Source organism: Rutidosis leptorrhynchoides, chromosome 8 (assembly GCF_046630445.1).
Source record: "Rutidosis leptorrhynchoides isolate AG116_Rl617_1_P2 chromosome 8, CSIRO_AGI_Rlap_v1, whole genome shotgun sequence".
Lineage (NCBI taxonomy): Eukaryota > Viridiplantae > Streptophyta > Magnoliopsida > Asterales > Asteraceae > Rutidosis > Rutidosis leptorrhynchoides.
In genome coordinates this window covers 80,078,120-80,101,062 of record NC_092340.1, presented here as the reverse complement: position 1 = coordinate 80,101,062, position 22,943 = coordinate 80,078,120, and the positions used below count along the sequence as shown (strand labels likewise).

Sequence of the window (22,943 nt, the reverse complement as noted above, 5' to 3'; positions counted from 1 at the left end):
CGTTTAATCTTGACTTGGATTCTGATCTATCGAAATCAGAATATGAAATTGAATGAAAATGGTTATTCTGCGATGAACAGATACGTATATCTATAGGTTTGAGCAGTATAGTTAATGATTGCTGAATCAGAATTGAAGAATGTATAATGTAACATATTAATGTGGAATTTATATATTTCTAGGGTATTACCTACCCGTTAAAATATTCTCATCATTAACAGTTTGTACAAAAGGATTTTCAATTACAATCTTTATGAAAATATATGTATGTATATTTCCTTCAGATGTAATATAGATTTAATGAGTTATTAAACTCATTTGATTTTCGGTTGGAACTAGAAACGAATAATCTCTTCTATATTAAAGATTACATAATCGTCGCAGGATATTTCTCCAATGAAGTTATGAATTAATACTTCATCGTTTATGGTTATTAGTATTCTTCGGTGCCTACGGTGCGTATGAGGTTGATACTCGTGGGACAGATTATGAGGTTAAGGTTTACGGTGCGGATGTTGTTGTTGGTGGTACTGGTACTGTTGTTGGTTGTGCTGCTGGTTCTGGTGGTGCTACCGGTGCTGCCTGTGATGCCTGCAAATTGTGCATCATATTCTCCAAAGCCACAACTCGAGCGCGAAGCTCGTTAACTTCTTCTATTATTCCGGGATGATTGGCGGTTGGTACGAGAGGATGAATAAAGTTTAAAATTCTAGTTATCATATAATCGTTGCGAAATATCCTGGAAATTAGGGTAAAGATAGTTTTTCGAACGGGTTCGCCGGTAAGTGCCTCAGGTTCCTCACCAAGAGGTGAATTCGGTTGGTGGAAAGGATCGCCTTCCTCTTGTCTCCATCGATTAAGTTGATTACGAACCCATCCCCAATTCATCCATAATTGGTGGTGACTGATTGGTTGATTCATTCTGGTTACACTGCTTTCGGAACTCAGGTGGAAACTCATATCGGAATCCGAAGAACCCGAATTACTTGCAGAATTCATCTTACACGGTTAGATAAATAATTTTCAATGTGAAATGATTTTCGGATATCGGATGATATTCTAATTACATAGAATACCTTTATATAGTACAAAGGATCCGCAAATTACAGAGAAACTTTCGGAAACTGTCAAGTAAAGGTAACAGTAACAGATACGCTAAGATATTCATTTTGTCTATACACTAGTCATGCAATCCATGCAATAAGGTGTGTCTAGACTACAAATGATAAGCAGGTAATTTTCCACACAAGGAATGATAAGCAGGTAATTTCTAACAAAAAAAATTATAAGCAACAACTTTTATCATGCAGACATGGTCGAAGTCCAGACTCACTAATGTATCCTAACAATAACCGGTTAGACACACTAATGCAAATTCTGGTTCGCTAAGACCAACGCTCTGATACCAACTGTGACGATCGCTCCAAATCCATATGGACGAACACGTCATTCATTGATTTCATTGCGAGGTATTTGACCTCTATGTGATACGTTTTGTAACATTGCATTCGTTTGAAAAGGTATTTCATAAATGAATATATAAATTCCAGGTTTTTTTACATCTGATGATTCCTACGTATAGACAATCACCATTTAAATGGTTTACAATAATACATCTGTTGACAATACAGTCAAAATAAGATACATGGTAATGGTTTGATGAATGCAAGTTTCTTGTATATAGCATGTATGACTCCAAGCACATAACTTGTATCACGTATGAGCAAACAGCGGAAGACTTCTAGAAACCTGAGAATAAACATGCTTCAAGTGTCAACACAAAGGTTGGTGAGTTCATAGTTTTAATATTACACATAATCCGTATATCAATGTGGATTACAAAAGTTCAGTTGTTTTATTCAAAACGTTTATCATTATGTTTTAAATAAAAGGTGGATCACAAGATTTCAGTTGTTTCATCCGAAACATTTATCAATCGGTTCTACAAAGTTGAGAACCCTGGTAACTAAACTTTAACGTTTATAATAAGTACCCCTCGTTTAACATGCAACCAACATGTACAATACACGCAATCCAACGTGTACTAACTTCAAATAGCATACGTCTGTTTTATAGTTCAGGCTAGAGTTTCTTTCTATACCTGGAACAGACGGGGATGTCAAGCCCTATGGATCCATATACTACTACTCGCGCCCACCAGTTCTTATAACTGGCAGTTACTAGTTACCAAAGCTAAGGGATTTTCGGTTCAAACTCGGTGTAGAATTTAGTATGTACTTGTATCCATTGCGTTTAAAATAAAGTGCATGTATTCTCAGCCCAAAAATATAGATTGCAAAAGCAATTAAAAAGGGAGCAATGAAACTCACGCATATAAATATTGTAAATCGGTTAATAAAGCATTTGTATGTATTCTCAGCCCAAAAATGTAAAGGGTAAAAGGGATCATATGAAACTCACACATATAAATCTAGTATTTTCAGTATTTATAAACAGTCGCATGTATTCTCAGCCCAAAAATATATTGAGTAAAAGGGATCATATGAAACTCACTGTTTAATATTGATATACAATATTGCAGGAAAGCACGTAGACGCATCGGAGATGATAAACACGAGGTTTGATTCACAAAAAATACCCCCGAACATTACCCATAACCTCCTTGGCAATAACCCATAATTTCCTTAGCTCTAGCTTGCTCGAAAACTCATTTTGAAAATTACTTGGACAGCACTCCGTCGTAATATTTGATGTACATTATTATTTTTGTATCGCAAAAATAATAACACTAATAAAAAAAATAATAAGATTAATAATAATCTTATTAATAATAATAATAATAATAATAATAATAATAATAATAATATAAATAATAAATAAAATAAATACGGAGTAATATGTATGTGTGTGTGTTTTTTTTTTCTTTACTCGGCAGAAAATGTTGCAATTTATAGAACCTGGCCTGAAATCTGGAGTCATGCGACTCGCATGGAAATGGCCTTCTGGCCATGCGACTCGCATGAGGACCAGGGACAGCTCACATTGTTTTGGCTCCTAGCTTGTCGACATAATATAAAATAAATATAAATATATAAATAATTAATATAATTATTTATATATTATATTTTATTCTTGTGGATAGTAGACTAGATATTTTTGGTCCGTTGCGTCGGGCGTTTCTTCTTGACTCGGGTCCCGGTTCCGGATTTTCAGACGTCCTTGCGTACTATTTTATATCGTGTACTTTGCGTTCCGCAACTTGTACTCTTGTCATTTTTAGACGTTCTTCATCAATAATTTGAACCTTTTTAATTGTATCTTGTACATTTGAGCATTTTGGACCTTTCCGTCTTCAATTCTTCGTTTTCGCCTTTTGTCTTCGCACTTATTAAATATAAACGAATATTACTTGAATATGGAACAATTACAACTAAAATCCTGTCTTTCTTGGGAGATAATGCTATGAAATATATGTTCCTTTTTAGCCTTATCAATAGCCTTAAATTATCCCTTAATTATATCACTCAAAGTGTATCTTAAACTTTCGAGTGTTTTGGTCATTTACTTCTATAAATCATCGTCTCGCTATTTGTTAAAATACATTTTTATAATAGCGTTTTACTGTAGCAAAGTTACTGTAGCAAAGTCAAATTTTACTGTAGCAATTCAGTGTAGCAAAGTCAATTTCACTGTAGCAAATAGTGATTTTCGAAAACACTGTAGCATTTTGAGTAATGTGGCAATTTGAAAACACTGTAACAAATTAGTGTTTAACTGGTTCATCTTAAACGCTTTAGTTAACTTATCTAAATATCAATTGAATCAATAAACGAATGTTACTATCGTTTATTATATATATGTATATATCTTTTTAATATACATAAATCAGTTTTTAAATACACATTGGAAGTTATTTATAAATAAATTTTAATAATAAATATTTCAACTTATCATATACATTCAAATAGATATTTAAACCAATAAGTTTAATGTACGGTATCAAACAATTAATACATTGTTACCTTTTCATGTTATAGTATATATGTATCTATTTACATATAATTGTTCGCGAATCGTCGAAAACAACCGAAGGGTATTTAAATATATAAAAGTAATTCAAAAATTTTGAGATTCAGTTTTACAGACTTTGCTTATCGTGTCGGAAATGTTAATCATACAAAGATTAAGTTTAAATTTAGTCGAAATTTCTGGGTCATCACACGAAGCATCACAATAGATCACGAAATCATCATTTCCTTCCGGTAATGACAAAATGGGTGCAGACGTTAACTTCTTCTTTAATAACTGGAATGAGGATTCCTGTTCCGTGGACCAATTATACTTCTTTTCCTTTTGAGTCAATGCAGTTAAGGGTTTGGCGATTCTAGAGAAATCTTGAATGAATCTTCGGTAGTAACCAGCAAGACCTAAGAATTGGCGGATTTGTGTTGGAGTCTTCGGTGTTTCCCATTTACTAATGGCTTCGATCTTGGCAGGGTCAACTTTAATTCCATATTTACTGACAACATGGCCCAAAAACTGTACTTCTTGTAACCAAAAATCACACTTTGAAAATTTTGGATACAATTCTTCTTTCTTGAGTATCTCTAGTACCAATCTTAAGTGTTGCTCATGTTCTTCCTTGTTCTTCGAGTAAATCAATATGTCGTCGATAAAAACAATGACAAATTTGTCTAAATACGGTCTACAGATGCGATTCATTAGATCCATGAATACTGCTGGAGCATTAGTCAATCCAAAAGGCATGACTAAAAATTCATAGTGACCGTAAGGGGTTCTGAACGTGGTTTTAGGAACATCTTCTTCCTTCACTCTCAGCTGATGATATCCGGAGCGTAGATCAATCTTAGAATAAACACTTGATCCTTGCAATTGATCAAACAAATCATCAATCCTCGGTAATGGGTACCGATTCTTGATCGTTAATTTGTTTAATTCTCGGTAATCTATGCACATTCTCATAGATCCATCCTTCTTCTTGACGAACAGAATAGGAGCACGCCAAGGTGAAAAACTAGGACGAATAAATCCACGGTCCGATAATTCTTACAACTGGTTTTGTAATTCTTGCATTTCTGTAGGTGCAAGTCTATATGGGGATCGGGCTACAGGTGCGGCTCCTGGTAGGAGATCAATCTGGAATTCTACACATCTGTGTGGAGGTAGCCCCGGTAATTCTTCTGGAAATACTCCGGGATATTCTCTTACAACCGGCATGTCATCAATGCTTCTTTCTCAGTATCGATCTTCTTTACGTGTGCCAGAATAGCATAACAACCTTTTCTTATAAGTTTCTGGGCCTTCATACAGCTGATAAAGTTCAGTTTTGAGTTGTTCTTCTCCCCATAAATCATTAATGACGTTTCATCCTTACGAGGGATGCAGATTGCTTTCTCAGCGCAAACAACTTCCGCTCTTGTTTTGGACATCCAGTCCATGCCAACGATTACATCAAAACTTCCTAATTCTACGGGTATCAAATCGATTTTGAAGGTTTCACCAGCGAGATTTATTTCGCAACTATGGCAAATTTTATCTGCTTTTATCAGTTTACCATTAGCTAATTCAATAGTATATTTATCGTCTAAAGGCAATGATGCACATTTTAGTTTAGAACTAAAGTCTTTACACATATAACTTCTATCAGCACCCGTATCAAACATAATAGAAGCTAGTTGATTATTAACGGTAAACGTACCCGTGACAAGATTAGGATCCTCACGTGCTTCACTGGTACTAACATTAAATGCCCTCCCACGTGCGGGTTCTTTGTTCTTCTCCTTATCAGGGTATTGATTTATAAAGTGACCAGATTTCCTGCATCCAAAACATTTCTTGACATCGGTGGGTTTTGTCTTTACTTCAGAAACGGTGGCATAACAATCTTTCGCCACATGTCCTTTCTTGTTGCATTTATCACAGACCACTTGGCAATAACCTGCATGATGTGTGTAACATCTTTTGCAGAATTGATGGGGTCCCTTATAGTTTGGACTTGCAGTTGCCCCATCTTGTTTACCTTTAAAAGTTTCTTGTTTCTTCAGGAGAGTATTTTTGCCCTTATAGTCTTCCCATTTCCTCTTTCCTTCAGTTTTCTTGACTTCGGTAATTGGTGCCTTAATCGAACTCTCTGTGATCTGGTCCATGAGTTGGTGTGCCATTGTAATGGCTTCCTGCATCGTATTCGGTTTGGACGATGTAACATTTCCTTTGATATTGATCGATAAACCGTCAATATGCATTTCTATCTTTCGTTTCTCGTTTGGCACCAATTCGGGACACAACAAGGCTAGTTCCATGAAACGCTTTTCATAGTTATTGAGATTCACGCCGATAACCTTCAGATTACGTAACTCAGATTCCATTTTTCTGATCTAGTTTTGAGGACAGTACTCCTCGATTAGCATCTTTTTCAGTTCTTCCCAAGATATCATATGCCGTATCTATTCCTTCTGCTTTAGCATAATTGTTCCACCAAGTAAGTGCACCATCTTGCAACGTGCACGAAGCATACTTTGACTTGTCTCCGTTTGCACAATTACTGATTTTGAAAACGGACTCCATCTTTTCAAACCATCGGGTTAGACCGACTGGTCCCTCGGTTCCACTAAACGTCTGTGGTTTGCATCCTTGAAAAGTTTTGTATGAGCATCCGTTTTGTGAGTTTGTGTTTACGGCTGCTACTTTGGCTGCTGCTTCGGCTGTTGCTTTTGCTGCCTCGGCTGCAGCAATTCTTTCATTCACACATTTCTCGACTAGTTGCTCAAACTCAGCATCCGACATTTGAGACATGTTTCTTCAATAAACACAACAGATATAATTTAATCATATAGAATATTATAGGTAAAATGAGTTGTCAATAGTTAATCGTAGCATATTAATAATATGAACCGATTATTATAAAAGCCTTTTCTTCTTATTAGCATTTTATAATTATTTCTAGGGTATTACCTACCCGTTAAGTTCATACATAATAGCTAGTACAAGGAATTAACTACTAAAATCCTAATAATATTCCACTATGAAAAATTATAGCGAGTTACTACATTATTATGTAATAATAATAATAATAAGAAGTAGCAATAATACAAATAATCATTCCATGCATTTATTATTAATAAACCAAAATAATACAATACCATACAATACTGATATTTTTCATATGCTTATTTTACATTACAAGATAGAGTAGCACACATAAGCAATAGAATAGCGCATGGAAGATTTATGGTTGCGAGGTCGTTTATTCAGAACTATCAGAAACTTCTTCCCATTTGGTTCTCTCTGCCAATTGTTTGTGTACACATGGTCCAACAGACATTCTGGCAGTGTATTTTATTTTTGGTTGGGGTTTTGAGGTACCGGTTGCCTCAGTGGATTTAATACAATAAGGGTGGTTACGGATCGAATGGTCATGTTCCTTTTTAATAATTAAGGACTTTTTATTATTGTGGTTGTTTTTATTATCTATAGCAAGTTGGAATTTCTCCTTAGTGACCTCTTTTATTGTAGCACTGTAGCAAAATACGGCTTCACTGTAGCAAATAGTGTTTTACTGTAGCAAATAGTGTTTTACTGTAGCAAAGTAATTTTTACTGTAGCAAATAGGGTTTTACTGTAGGAAAGTCGTTTTTACTTGTACATATATATATATATATATATATATATATATATATATATATATATACATACATACATATAATTGTTCATGAATCGTCGAGAGTAATTAAAGGTAATTGTATATATGAAACAGTTCTAAAATTTTGAGACTCAATCTAACAGACTTTGTTTAACGTGTTAAAATAATAAATCGTATAGAGAATTGGTTTAAATAAGTCAAAAAATTTCGGGTCATCACAGGTAGTTAATTTATTAAAGCTCAATATCGAAAATACTAAATTGAATCTTATATTTGTTGTAGATGTCAACTAATCAAAACGTAAACTAAAACACACTTCCTTCTTTGTTGAAGAAGGATACACTCAATGTTCAACTTCTTAAACTGGCACTGCAATCTAAGAACTATTCTCAATCATAAATGGAAGTTGAACAAAATTAGTTCCCTTATCCAATCCTCTTGTTTGCGCAGCTACTGCTGCTCAGCAAAATGCTTATCGAAAGTTGTTCGATGAGTAAGAGAAGTAGGATTAAAGGGTGAAAAAAAGAATAAGCCGAACACTTTGTGGAAGGAAATGATAAATCATTTGCCAGGAAAATTATTCCACCTTCCAACAAGGAAAGCCCAACAAAAGACGCCGAATGTTTCCATTCTGGAAAGGTTGACAATATTGGATAAGGAAGTTGTCCTATCCACCAATCTGAGCTGAGAAAAGGAAATGCTAGTAAGACTAGCATACTAAGGTATATTTCATATACAGCTATATACTTCTTCTAGTGATTCCTGGATCTTTGTTAACCGGTTGTGGCCTTCACACCTGTAACAATATAAAGGGAATGAGAAGAAGTAATGGACTGAAGAAAGGCACACTGGATTTGCAAGTGGGCAATGGGAATCAAGCTTCGGTTGAAGCCATTGGTCACTATGAGCTTACTCTTCCAAGTGGTCTTATTGTTTTGTTGGAACAATGTTATTACGTTCATAATATTATGAGCAATATAGTTTGAAAGATGCTGGTTTCGAACTTGCATTTACGCACTTTGGTTTTTCAGTTTCTAAGGATAGTATTTCTATCTTAATGCGTATCCACGTGATGGTATTTTTGAAATTGATAAACATGGTGTGATTTCAATTGATAAATTATGTGTATACCTGTACCTCCAAACAATTCAAGCAAGACTTGAATAAAACCTATCTATGACATTGTCGTCTTGGTCATATAAACAAGGCATTTCAAAACTCCATTCTAATGGATTTTTGGAATCAACTGACTTTGAGTCATTTGATGTATGTGAGTAATGTTTATGTGAAAGGATGACAAAGGCTCATTTCTCCGATTTATGTGAAAGAGCTATATATCTTTTAGGACTAATGCATACTGATGTATGTGGCCCTTTAGAACAATGTCTAGAAATGGTGACTCTTACGTCATTACAATAACTGATGGTTATAGTAGATATTGTTATGTTTACTTGCTGAAACATAAACATGAAGTTTTTTAAAGGTTTGAAGTCTTTCAAAAGGATGTAAAGAATCAGCTTAGAGAGACCATTAAATCACTTCACTCTGATGGAGGAAGTGAGCATATGAGTCAAGAGTTTTTGGACCACCTATAGAATTGTAGGATTGTCTTACAATTTACTTCACCTTACACACCACAACACAATAGTGTGTTTGAGGGGAGGGATCGAACTTTACTTGATATGGTTTTGATCTATGATGAGTCTGACTACTCTATATCACAGTCTTTTTTAGATATGAATTTGAGTTTGCAGCAAGCATACTCATTATGGTTCCAACCAAGAAGGTATAAATGACACCATATGATCTATGGCATGGGAAGAGTCCCAAGTTGTCTTGTCTGAAAGTCTGGATTGTGATGTGTATGTGAAACATGACACTTTAAACAAAACCCAGAAGTATCAATGTCACTTTTGTGATACCTAAAGGAAACAATGAGTTACTACTTTTACTACCAAGCTGAAAACAACGTATTTTCTACTCGGTCTGCTGAGTTCTTTTTAAGAGATCTTCTCTTACAAGAATTTAGTGGGAGTAAAGTAGATCTTGAAGAAATTCAAGAGACACAGAGTAACATACCTTCTATAAACACTAGCTATCCACACGTTAAAGCTGAACACACTGTTGGTGAGCCAGAACGTGTTGCACCTGCACGTCATAGATCTAGTAGAACTTTTCATAGACGTGAGGTATTATCTTGTGATTAATTCAGATGAACCTCATATAGGGGATTATGATGAACCCTCTAGCTATCGTGAAGGGTCATGTCAGATTATGAGAATCTGCCAAATGACGAGATACTATGAATGCAAGGATGCAGTCCATGAAAGATAATAAAGTATGAGACTTTATTAATCTTCTACCCAATTGTAACACATTAGGGTGTAAATGAGTCTTCAAAGTAAAGACTGGCATGGACGGAAATGTAAACACTTTTAAAGCTCTATTCGTGGGAAAAGGTTATGATGAAACTTTTTTCACTAATCACGAGCTTTATAAATTAGGATACTTATTGCCATTAAGGTTTTTCATGATTATGAAATATGGCAAATGAATGTCAAAAATGCTTTCCTAAATGGTGACCTAAGCGAGGACGTATATATGGTTTGTCCAGAAAGGTTTGTAAATCTTAAGCATCCTAATAAAGTGTGCAAGCTTCTAAAATCCATTAATGGATTAAAGCAAGCATCTATGAGCTTGAATCTTAAGTTTGATGAGAAAATCAAAGAGTTTGATCTTTTTCTCAAAACCAAGATGAGCTCCGTGTTTACATTAAATCTAGTAGGAGCAAAGTAGTCTTCTTGATCTTTTATGTTGATGACATACTACTTATTGGAAATAACATTTCAACTTGCAAGATGTCAAGTCTAGGCTTGAAAATGTTTTTCCATAAAGGATCTTGGAGAAGCTACTTATATATTTGGAATCATGATCTATAGAATAGATTCAAATGGCTTATTGTTTTGAATTAATGTACATATCTTATCTTGCATAGATTTAGCATGTATTACTCCAACCTTGGAGCATTGCCTGCGCAAAAGGGCATATCCTTGAGCACGTCTCAAAGTTTTATCACACATGATGAGAAAAGACGAATGAAATGTATCCCATATGCTTCGGCTATAGGATCCATTATGTATGCCATGTTATGTACTAAAATGATGTCTCGTTCTTTTTGAGTTTGACGAGTCATTATCAACAAAATCTAGGTTAAGAACATTAGATTGTTGTTAAGAATGTTCTTAAGTATTTACAGAGTACTAAAGATATGTTCTTGGTTTACGGTAGTTTGGAAGAAGATTTGTGTATTACATGTATACTGATGCTAGTTTCCAAACTGATCAAGATGATTCTGTATCCGGTCACATTGTTTCTTTGTCATGATGGGCAAGACAGTTGATTGGAAGAGCTTTAAGAGGAGCACGATTGAACAATCTACAATAAAAGCAGAATACATTGTTACCTGAGAAGCTGCTCAGGAAGCTGTCAGGATAAGGAAGTTTGTTTAGGAACTCGGAGTAGTACCTAACATTTAATCTTCTATAAAAGGTGTACTGTGATATTTCGAGTGTTAATATACTTTCGAAAGAATCACATGTACATAAAAGTATCTGACACATTCTTCGAAAGTTTGACTACATTCATGAAGTCATTCAAAGGAATGATATCAGTATTCTTAAGGTTCATACAGATGATAATGTGGCTGACCCGATCGCGAAGCCCATGATGCACAACAAGCATGATGATCATGCTATTAGTATTAGACTTCGTTATGCTACATCTTTTCATTTGTAATTTAGTATTTGGATATTTTTGAATATTAAACAGTTTTATCTTAATGAATTGATATACAATTGGTATGATCGTTTTCATTTATATTACTGTGTTCTATATTAGCATGTTTAATCCATGAATAATTGTTGATTATTCTAAATCTCCATAATCGATCATGTTATGGGAATAACGTGAATTAAGATTATTATGAAATTTGGTTTTATTCACTGATGGTGAATAGTTAACTAGTTGAGGCCAAAATTCATATGTATTCATTGATGATGAATATTGAAATGACCCAATCATGAGATGTCACTACATGGATCATCGTCAATAATGAATCTCATAATGGTTATGTCTTTGTGTCCTTAGACTTGAGATGTATATGTTGGTTTTTGATTGTATGACATATTATACTTTGATAGGGTTAAACGCTGTCCTGAACAAGGTAGTTATAAAGGCCATCATTGGGTATGATGTGAAGTACATGACAAACGCATATAATCAAAATGGGATTTATTCCTCTATGTGAGAGTATGATACCACTGGGCCCCTCGATGAAAGGGAATGGATATTTACACGGCCGTGTCCAAGCTATATTGATTGTATATCAATTCTAACTTGGTAATCGCATTCAACTATTTTAGATCGAGAAACAGAATTGGTTGACAAATGAGAATGACTAGATCCATGTCTCATGTCAACTCGGTATCGGTAATAAAGGGACGTTAGACACTCAATCATTAAATCATTTTCTAATAATAATGATAGTTCGTTTAGCTGAAACAAACACTTGTATATTTTCGGGGGCATTGACGTGTTGCTAGATGCCAATATATGTCTGTATAGTTTTCTAGATGTTATGTCATGCACAAGTGGGAGTTTGTTGGCTTAGTGTGCACGCCATAACACAAAGTTATACTACCGCTTATATACAAGCCTATGGGGTCACACACTTTAACATTTAGACCCAATTATTATATATTGTTGATATATAATTATAACCTATAGTTAAAAAAATATATAATTTAATTAAATATGATTTAATTAAATATATAATGCTCAATGACCGTTGAACCATAAATTATTTAATGGACTAATATTAGTTAGGCAAAATAATAGAATGTAAATGGGCTTTCTTTTTGTACACCGACTTCTTTATTTTCTCGTTGGGCCAACATCTCTTTTTTTTTTAACGTGTATATACTCCGTATGCTTACGGGAGTCAAAAAGTGATTACACAAAAAAAGGTTTTCAGCTGTCATCAATTAAAAAGGGTTTTTTGTTTTTACGGCTAATAAAAAAAAGGGAAAAGGGTCTGTTGGGTTTTCTCAAGAAACAATTCAAGATAAAAACCTTATGGTTGCTAGTTGGTGGAGTAACAAAAGCACAGCAAAATTAATATTATGTACAAGGGTTGTTTTTGCAGGTTACCGAATTAAAATACTACAATGGTTGTTGGCTTTTGTATGTTATCAAACAAAAGGAAAAACAAGTTCTTGGTTTTGGTTTTGAGCAATCAACTGAAAGTATTATTGTATTGCTTTTGGGTTATTTACGCACTAGCATCCGATTGGTGTTGTTTGAGGTGCTGTGTGGATCAACTATAGAGATATTCATACACTTTGAATATATGTTTCAATCTATACGTGGACATCAATTCGCGAAGGTATATCTAAACTTCACTTTGTGAATTTATATTATTTGACAATTAATAGTGGTGTAATTGGATCTTGTTGAGAACGGTTAATCGTGTGAAAATTTATATTAAAATAAATGATGTTTATTTTAATGTTAATAAAAGATGTTTAATTAAATAAAAGATGTTTATTTTTATCGTTCCGCTGCGTTTAAGAAATTTAAAAGTACACACGGTTTACCATCAGGTTTAAACCCCACCACCGAAAGAGACAATCCATGTTTCTTTTGCAGTAGGGCAACGTATCAAAACATGATCGAGAGTTTCCACTTCGTTGTTGCAAACCGGACATAATACCAAGTCCAAATCTATACCTCTTTTACCTATCTCTATACGAACCGGGAGCCTATTCCGCCGAGCCCTCCAAACAAAAACCCCTATCGTTTGTGGTAATAGATTGTTTCACCAAGTTTCTTCACTGTGGTCTACAAAAGGTAGGAACTTCTCATTTATCATCTCTGTTAGAGCAAAAGTTGTGAAACGACCATTGTTGCTTAAGGTCCACTTTCAAGTATCATTTTCACCTTTACCCAATTTGAAACCTGCACGAAAGTGTTCTAGGTTGATCATCTCAGTAAGCATGCGATCAGCTGGTTGCCGAGCCCAATTTCACCTGTAGACCATGCTTGAACCATCGATTATCAGTCTGTCTTTGATAAGAGCATCTTTTTCTGACTCGAGCCTATAAATTCTTTCAAACCGCTCACCCGAGCCTATCAAATATTATATCTTAAAGAATAATTTTACGACAAAGATAATAGAAAAAAAAAAACTTTTTAATTTCATAACATGGTTTGAACTTGTGGTGGAATTTAAATCCAACTATAGCCGAGGTAAATTGGTGACATGAGGGTAAATACTAAAAAAAATCTAATTTTTTAGTAATTTTTTTCTGTGGTGTAAATTTTTTTTTTTTTTTAAAAAAAAAAAAAAGTCAGATGGAGCGAGCTCCCTCTTCAAAATACCTTAAGCACTGCTCCTGATTTGAACATACATATTATTTTAAACATGACCTTCCGGTAAACAAGTTTGTAATAAGTGAAAAATCCAAAATTTAATTATACTCGAATTTTTTTTTTTTTTTTTTTTTTTTTGAAAAGCAAATTATATATATATGGGAAAATGTACAAGTGGTGAAGTAGCCGAATTAGCTACTAGCACCGGACACGAGAATTACAAATGCAAGAAACACGAGAAAACAAATGTACACGATACGATTTCATTACGAATCTAGCCAAATCTACTCAACCCGGATCATGATTAATGCCCAAAACATTTGTCGGACACACAAGCCATTGAAGCCAAGATGAGAAGGGTTTCCTCGAACGATTTTTAATCCACTCGAATGATTTCACTTGTATTTCACTAATGATCTTCGGAGTAGCCCAAGCGTCATTTTTGAAAACTTTGAGATTCCTATTCTTCCATATCAAATAACATGTGACCCACACAACCGCTTGCCAAACCTTCTTCACGCTCGAATGCATTACTAACGGAGAATTATACTCGAAATTAATCAGCATATATACATAACATATAAGAAAGACACAAGGCCAGCACGATTTGTGAGGTATCAAAGAATTAATATGAACCACGATTTTTTTTAATCAAATAAATATAAAGGTTAAAGAATAATATTAACGCGTGTTGGCTTATATGATTAGATTAGAAGACCTCAATACCTACTTATGGCTTATCTTTTGGTGACTTATTTTATTTATAATATTAGAATTATAATTTACATTTACATTTATTTATTTACATTTACATTTACATATTATCTAAAAGACAAAACAGTATTTCGCTATTTATCAATAGTAACAGGGGTATTCCCGTTATTTCACCTTTTTTTTTTGTCTCCAACGATAAAAGAATCAACTTTCGTAAAAGAATCAACCCTTCAATGTTACCAAAGGATGTCGAAAAAACTTCTTTTTTATAAAAAAATCAACTACCTTTTTTCATTCCCCTCAACGATAAAAGAGGCAACTTTCATAAAAGGAACAACCCTTCAATACTACCAAAAGATGTCGAAAAATATTATTTTTTATAAAATAGATCAACTAACTTTAAAAAAAAAAAACTAAAAGAAACAACTTTCGCAAAAGGAACAACCTTTCAATGTTAGATGTCGAAAAAAATTCTTTTTCACAAAAAAGATCAAGACTTTTTTTTTTCTAACTCGCATTCAAAACGGAACCTCCGGCGCGAAGTGAGGGCACCACAACTAGTTATAATAATTATACAAAATAATCAAATAATTAAATAATTTATTATTCCGTATTAGTTATTGTCGCTGATATGGGTAGCACACTAGCCCCTTGTGACTTACAATTACTTATCCATTCTTAAATTAAAACCCTTTTTTCTATTATTTTTTTTTTCCTTTCTAAATACAACAAATTTGGACACTCCGATAATTGTTGAAGTGTAAAGCGAGTTAAACAAGAAATTGAAAAACGAAAAAGCTGCAGAAGTGATTCTCGCGACCGCGAGATTGAACAAATTCGATCAGATGCTGAGAAGAGCATTTCGCGACCGCGAGGTTCATGATCGCGATCGCGAGAGTGGGGCAGACGGGAGGAATTCAGAATCGTGTTTTCTTGTTCGTTAAATAGTTTCCTTGTTGAGTTTTGCCTTTTTAAACATCATATTGTAACCCATATATGGATTAAAGTAATCATCCGTGATTACATATAACCTCGTTAAACTCTGTTGTCTTTATTGTTTTTGCTAGTTCCTTCTTATACATCAACTATTTTCGTTTATTGTAAGTGGGTTCATCCGGAACTACTAAACTCACTTTTGAATGAATCCGAGATTTGATTCTTAGCGAAGGTATTTGATGTTATGCGAGGTGTATACGAAATAGTTATATTTTTATTGCGAAATATTATTAAATACGATACAATTTTACACCGATTATTTATTTATTTATATAGTGGATATACCTAAACCTTGCTACAACACTTATAGGCAGTGTACCTAATCGTACAGTAGTGTAGTTTTTAGTAAGTCCGGTTCGTCCACAGGGAACTAGCCAAGTTTAACGCTATATTTTTAAACTATATTTGTATAAATATAAATATATATATATAAGTAGTATTATTGTTATAAAAGGGGGTTTTTACCGTTTAATGACCGGTTTGTCGATTTTAAAACTTTAGTCGCAGTTAAAACCTAATGTAAAATATTAAAAATAAAAATAACTTAATTTAAATCGTAAAGTAAATAACGATAATTAAAGTGCAATAAATAAAATGACGATAAATAAAATTGCGATAATTAAAAAGTACGATAATTAAAAGTGCGATAAATAAAATGACAGTAAATAAAAGTGCGACGAGATATAAAATAAAGGAATTATGCTTATTTAAACTTCCGTAATCAAGATGTTTGACGAGTTGATTTTAATTTATTACCATGGGTTAATTGTCCTTTGTCCTGGATTATTCGATATGTCCATCTGGTTTTTGTCCATAACAGTCCATCAGTCATAAATATAAAGTGCGAGTGTCCTCGTCAAATTATCCTTATAACCGAAGTCAAATATTTCAACTAATTGGGGACTTAAACTGTAACAAGGTCTTAATACTTTGTTAACAATTACGCCAAGTGTCCTTGTACATAATTCACTCCTGTTTTAATGAGTCTATTGACTATTAATCCATTCCCGTGTCCGATCAAATGAACGATTATTAGTACTTATAAATATCCCGCTCATCGTGTCCGATCGAGTGTATGTGGTTATTTATAATTACATCCAATTGTAAATCTTTATATTAAATTAACGAACTATCATTCAATTAAACAAATATAAAGCCCATTAATAGCCCATAATCTAATTTCCACAAGTGTCGGTCTTTTGTCCAAACCCCAATTATGGTACAAAGTCCAATTACCCCGTCTTTAATATTTTAGCCCAACATCACGATTACTTCAATTTAAATAAGCATAATAATAACTTAGCTACGAGACATTAATTTAAAAAGGTTGAACATAGCTTACAGTGGTGATTAATCGCGTAGCGTTGCACGGACAGAATTTCGACTTAAAACCCGTAAAACATTCTTAAAATAACCTTATTATTATTAACTTAAAATTAAAATTAAAATTATAAATATAAATGTAAATATATATATATATATATATATATATATATATATATATATATATATATATATATATATATATATATATATATATATATATATATATATATATATATCTATTGAAGAGAGTAAGAGATTGAATTCTATTGTAATTAAAACGTCGAGCAAACTGCCTTTTTATAATACTTGGCATGCTACTGTAACTCATGCGAGTGCATGGGGTTTTAGTGCAAATCTCATGCACTCGCATGGGCTCATGCACTCGCATGGGTTTTATGCCTATTTCCCATGCGATCGCATGGCCGTCAGATCCAGCTCACATATTTTTTGTTTTCTAGCTTGTCGACATATATATATATATATATATATATATATATATATATATATATATATATATATATATATATATATATAATTTATATTAATTATATATATATTATATTATATTCTTGTGCATAGTTGACTCGTAATTTTAGGACCGTTGACTCGCGCGTTGATGCTCGGTTTATGTCTCGGTTCCGGATTTTCGAACGTCCTTTCGTACGCGGAGATATCTTGTACTTTGCGTTCCGCGACTTGTACTCTTGTAATTTTTTAGACGTTTCTCATCAATAATTCGAACAACTTGGATTGTACTTTGTACTTTTTAGCTTTTTGGTCATTTGCGTCTTCAAATCGTCATTTTCTTCTTTTATCTTCGCACTTATTTATTTAAACGAATATTACATAAAAATAGAACAATTACAACTAAAAGCTTTACATATCGGAAGGATATTGTACCTAAATATATGTTCATTTGGAGCACTATCAAATATCCCCACACTTGAGCGTTGCTTGTCCTCAAGCAATACAGAACTTAAAATATAATCACATTTCACTCGAATCACTTTTTTTTATTCTCACACTTTATACATCAGTGATTTTAATACGGCGGTATGAACAGTGGTAGTAACGATGTGGTTTACAGTCCCACATGACTATGACAATTTAGATCCTTTAAGGAAATTGGATTTTTATGAAAACATTTGATCTTTTGAAAATTCATTCTAACTTTTACCCTAGATAAGTTTTTCGGAATAACCCTTCACCGGTGTTTACAAAATATTTTTGTGGGTTGCGTGGGTTTCATATTTTCAAATTTTAGATCAAAACTTACGGTTTTGTGTCACCCACTTGCTAACCTTGTATTAGGAAAGCACACGTCCAGTATACTTGCTCCGTATATTACCTTTCGGTAAACTACCATCCAGTTGTAAAGGAAAGCGTTGAACAAGCAACTGTTAAGGCAATATCTAATGACATGCAGATGTTCATGGTCTAAAACGTGTCGGATGCAATTACTATCCTTTGTAGGAGCAATAGTAAAGATCACCCTATAATTTTTCGTTCTGGCACAAGGTCCTGTCTTCGACCATGCTATGCAACTACCGTTCTTATAGTTGACACCCGATTTGGTTCAGGTGACCTAATGAATTCCAGGTGATTTCCTAGAATTTTACGTTCAATGGTAATGAACGCATTGAAAATAGGTTTTCAAAAAACAAATCGGTTTTAATTTGATCAAAATATTTTCTCGTTCAAGCTCGAGTTTAGATATCATCGAATTCCATGAGTTTGTAATTCTCAATCTTTAAAGTCAATCTCAAGGATTGAGTAATATCAGTCTTAAAAGCTGATTTTTAATCTTTAAGGAGATTGTCCTTTTTGGGGGTCTGATTCATTAGTCTTATCAAGCTAATTTGCACGGCGCCCTCCCCATTTTACGAGACAGATCCTCTCATGGTTAGGATAAGTCTGACCACTTTACTTCCTTTTAATGATGGAATTGATTCATCGTGCAGAGCCATCTTTCTTATAAATATATTACAGTAATTCGGGTAAAACTGATTAGTTTAGTCCAAAGCAAAAGTACCTGCAATAATCTTGTATAAAATATGTGATATATGTTTTAAAGAACTTCGTGAATTCTTCCCACACTTGGCTTTTATTTATTTTTTTCTTTGCCTTTTTATTCTCTTCTATTCCATTTTAAATGAATTCAAGCGTTTTGGGTTGTTTCTCCATTTATGTTCTCTCCGAGGTAACAATAATTTCGGTATTAACACCTAGTTTTATCGTTCATAAATATGTATAAACATGATTTTGAATTCATTTAATTGAAAATTTTTCAAATTTTCACAAAATTTGGCAATTAAACTAAGTGTAAACCCGAGAGAATTTATAACCCTTCCCCACACTCGAGATCATGCAATGCCCTCATTTGCATGAAATCAGACTATAATTATAAATTCATGAGGGTGATTAGTGTAGAAAAGTGATTAAAAATACCGAGTTTGCAAACATATTATTTTATATCACATTTGATATTTTGCGTCTTGTCGTCAAAATTAGTAGCTTTTGCTGAACTTAATGTCAGTCTTTGAAAGTGCGCTGTTTTACCCTGTTTTGTACATAAGATAAACTACCAACATACATAATATTTTTATTATATATTTTTTTTATAAAACCTTTATTTATTAAAACAATTTAAATGAATAATTTTTTAAAATTTTGTTTCCTTTTACTTTAGGTAGTTTCGGTACGTTTACCTAGTCCGTCCCTCGACAAAATTTAAAATTTGTCGTTTTTAAAGCGATTGTTTTAAAAGCAAAGATTTTTGGGTTTTTTAATTTTTTTGGTATACTTTAGATCAATAAAATTAAAAATAATGATAACAAAATTTTTCGCCCCGCCCTCGGGTAAAGCAATTTCGGTTCCATGACCTAGTCTTCAACTTACGATGAATTTTAGAAATCATTTTTTAAACTTAATGAAATAAAATAAATTTTGTTTTTAAATTGGCACAAAACTTAAATTTAAAAAGCATATTAATTTCATACAAAACCTATAAAACAAAAATTCAGAATGGGGGGAGAAAACTAGTTCTTTAGTGTCTGCTAGTGGAAAAGACCAATCGGATTCCATTCTCGAAACTACACGAGAACAGAACAACTAACTGTAGACAACGTTTTCTCTTTAGAATATTTGAATCTCCCCACACTTAGGTAGCTGTGGTGTCGAATTTGTGATTAACTTCATTGTCAATTTCTCTTGGACCATAATCAACTTGCATATCTGTGACTTTTGCTTTAAGCCATTGGTCGGATTCATGTGTAATATCCACAAATTCAACTAGTTTTGCCTTTTCTTTAGGCAAAAGATTGGATACTAACCGGTTACATAACTTAAAGTTCCTCATGGTTCTAGCATCGCGAATCTGTTTAATAAGTTTCTTCATTGAACTATTAATAACGGGGTCATTTAATTTCGTATCAACAACGGGGTTCTTTGTTATCAGGTCATCATTAGGTGTTACTTCATCTTCCCCACACTTAGGCATTTTATTATTGTTAAGCACTACCGTTGGAGTTGGTAAAACAACATGGTTCTTACCAATCGTTTTTGTTGGTTCAACGGTTTTGGTTGGTGTAGATTTAGACTTTTGGCTCACAAAGGTGATCGATTTTTCACCATCACTAAGTGTCATTCTACCCTCTCTTACATTAATGAACGCCTCGGTGGACGCTAAGAATGGTCGTCCTAAAATTAAAGGAATGTTTGAGTCCTCTTCTATGTCAATGACAATAAATTCGACGAAAAAGGTTAAATTACCCATTTGAACGGGTAGGTTGTCAGCAATTCCAACTGGGTGCCTAATGGTTTGATCAAAGAGTCGAACACTCATCTCTGTTGGACTTAACTCACCTACTCCTAATCTCTTATATAATGAAAGAGGCATAACACTCACACTCGCACCTAAATCTGCTAGTGCATCATACATGACACAATCACTAAGTAGACAAGGAACAATAAATTCACCCGGATCACCCAACCTGGGTGGAGGTTTTGGTGGAACTGTCTTCACCGGGTTTACTTTTACGGTTTTTGTTTCTTGAACTTTCTTATTATTCTTCTTCTTTTCAGATGTATCACAAACTTTATTACCTATTACTTGCTCATACTCAATTCTTTTTCTTGGAAACGGGATGGGTGGTCTGTATGGTGCAACCACTGGCTTTACATACTCGGGTGGTGGTGGTAGTGTAACTTCTTCATTGTTACTCACATCTAAAACCTTCCCATCTTCTGATGCTGGTTTTTCAGAGTTCGTTGACACCATATTAACATTCTCATTCCGAGGATTTACTTCAGTATTACTCGGTAGCTTTCCTTTTTCCCTCTCACTCATCATGCTAGCAAGAGTACCTACGTGTTTTTCTAGATTCAAAATGGAAGCTTGTTGAGTTCTTCATGACTGATCAAACCTCTCTTTCGTTTGAATTTGAGATGTAATAAATTGTGTTTGAGATTCCATTAGCTTTGCCATCATTTCTTCCAAATTTGTCTTTTTCTCTTCGGTTTGTTGTGGTGGTTTATACAAGATAGGTTTTTGTTAATTGAAAGTGTTGTTTTGAGTTGGTAGGTTATTCGGACCTTGTTGGTTGTACGAGTTGTTGTTGGGTCCATTTGGATTGTAAAGAATGTTTTGATTTCGATTGAAGTTTGGCCTTGGCGGTTGATAATTATTTCCCGGCTTTTGGTTCATGTAGGAAACATTCTTACGTTGTTCCATCGTTTGTTCAATGTGACAATCTTTCATTAAGTGTGGTCCACCACATTGCTCACAACTGATTCGTATCGCGTGAATATCTTTATTCATCTTTTCCATTCGTCTTTCGAAAGCATCTATTTTTGCGGAAACGGAATCAAAGTCATGGCTAGAATCGGCTCTAGCCGCTTTAGATGAACGAAAAATATATGTTTCCTGATGCCACTCATGTGAGTGGGAGGCTGTGTTATCAATAATTTTGTGAGCTTCGGCTACGGTTTTCTTCATAATGGAACCACCAGCTGCTATGTCGTTGTCTTTTCGTGTAGCAACATCGACACCTTGGTAGAATATTTGTACTATTTGATAAGTGTCTAAACCGTGCTGAGGACATCCTCTCAACAACTTTCCGAATCTTGTCCATGCCTCATATAATGTTTCATTTGACTTTTGCGTGAACGTAACAATTTCTCCTTGAAGTCTCACGGCTTTAGATGCCGGAAAGAATCTTTTAAGAAATTTCTCAACTAAAACATCTCATGTGTCAATCGCCCCTTCAGGTAATGATTCTAACCAATCTTTAGCTTCTCCCTTTAAAGTCCAGGGAAACAGCATGAGATAGATTTGTTCATCCTCAACCTCTCTGATTTTGAATAGAGTAAAGATCCTATTAAACGTTCGAAGATGTTCATTTGGATCTTCTTTTGGCATACCACTATATTGGCATTGATTAGTTACCATGTGTAGGATTTGTCCTTTGATTTCATAATCTGGCGCATTAATGTCTGGCTTAATAATGGCGTGAACTTGGCCCGTGTGTGTGGCTCTCATTCGGTCTTCCATACTTAGAGGTTCTATTAGTTCCATATTTGAAATTGTTGAATCTGAATCACTAGAGGATTCAGTTTTAATGGTTTCTTCCTCGACAATCTCCGGTTGAATGATTTGTGGAGGAGGAATGATTAGTGGTTCAGGATCTCTGAATTTTCCTTGAATATCCTCCGGATTCTCAATTGTGAGGTCGGGTTCAAAAAATGGATTATCGGAAATTTTAATTGGAGTACTTGGTCGGCTGGATGATGTTTCTAAAGAAAAATCAACGGCGATTATATTAGCTAGATGTCTTGATCGATTTACAGGTGGTGAACG

At 33.9% G+C, this 22,943-nt stretch overlaps 1 non-coding gene across 1 annotated transcript; it reads left to right on the top strand.

The window, feature by feature from the left end:
* The first annotated feature begins 22,170 nt into the window (after positions 1–22,170).
* On the top strand, positions 22,171–22,277 carry LOC139865384 (small nucleolar RNA R71). The gene has a single exon (XR_011764907.1). It is a non-coding gene; the product is annotated as a small nucleolar RNA R71 (small nucleolar RNA).
* Positions 22,278–22,943: the final 666 nt, after the last annotated feature.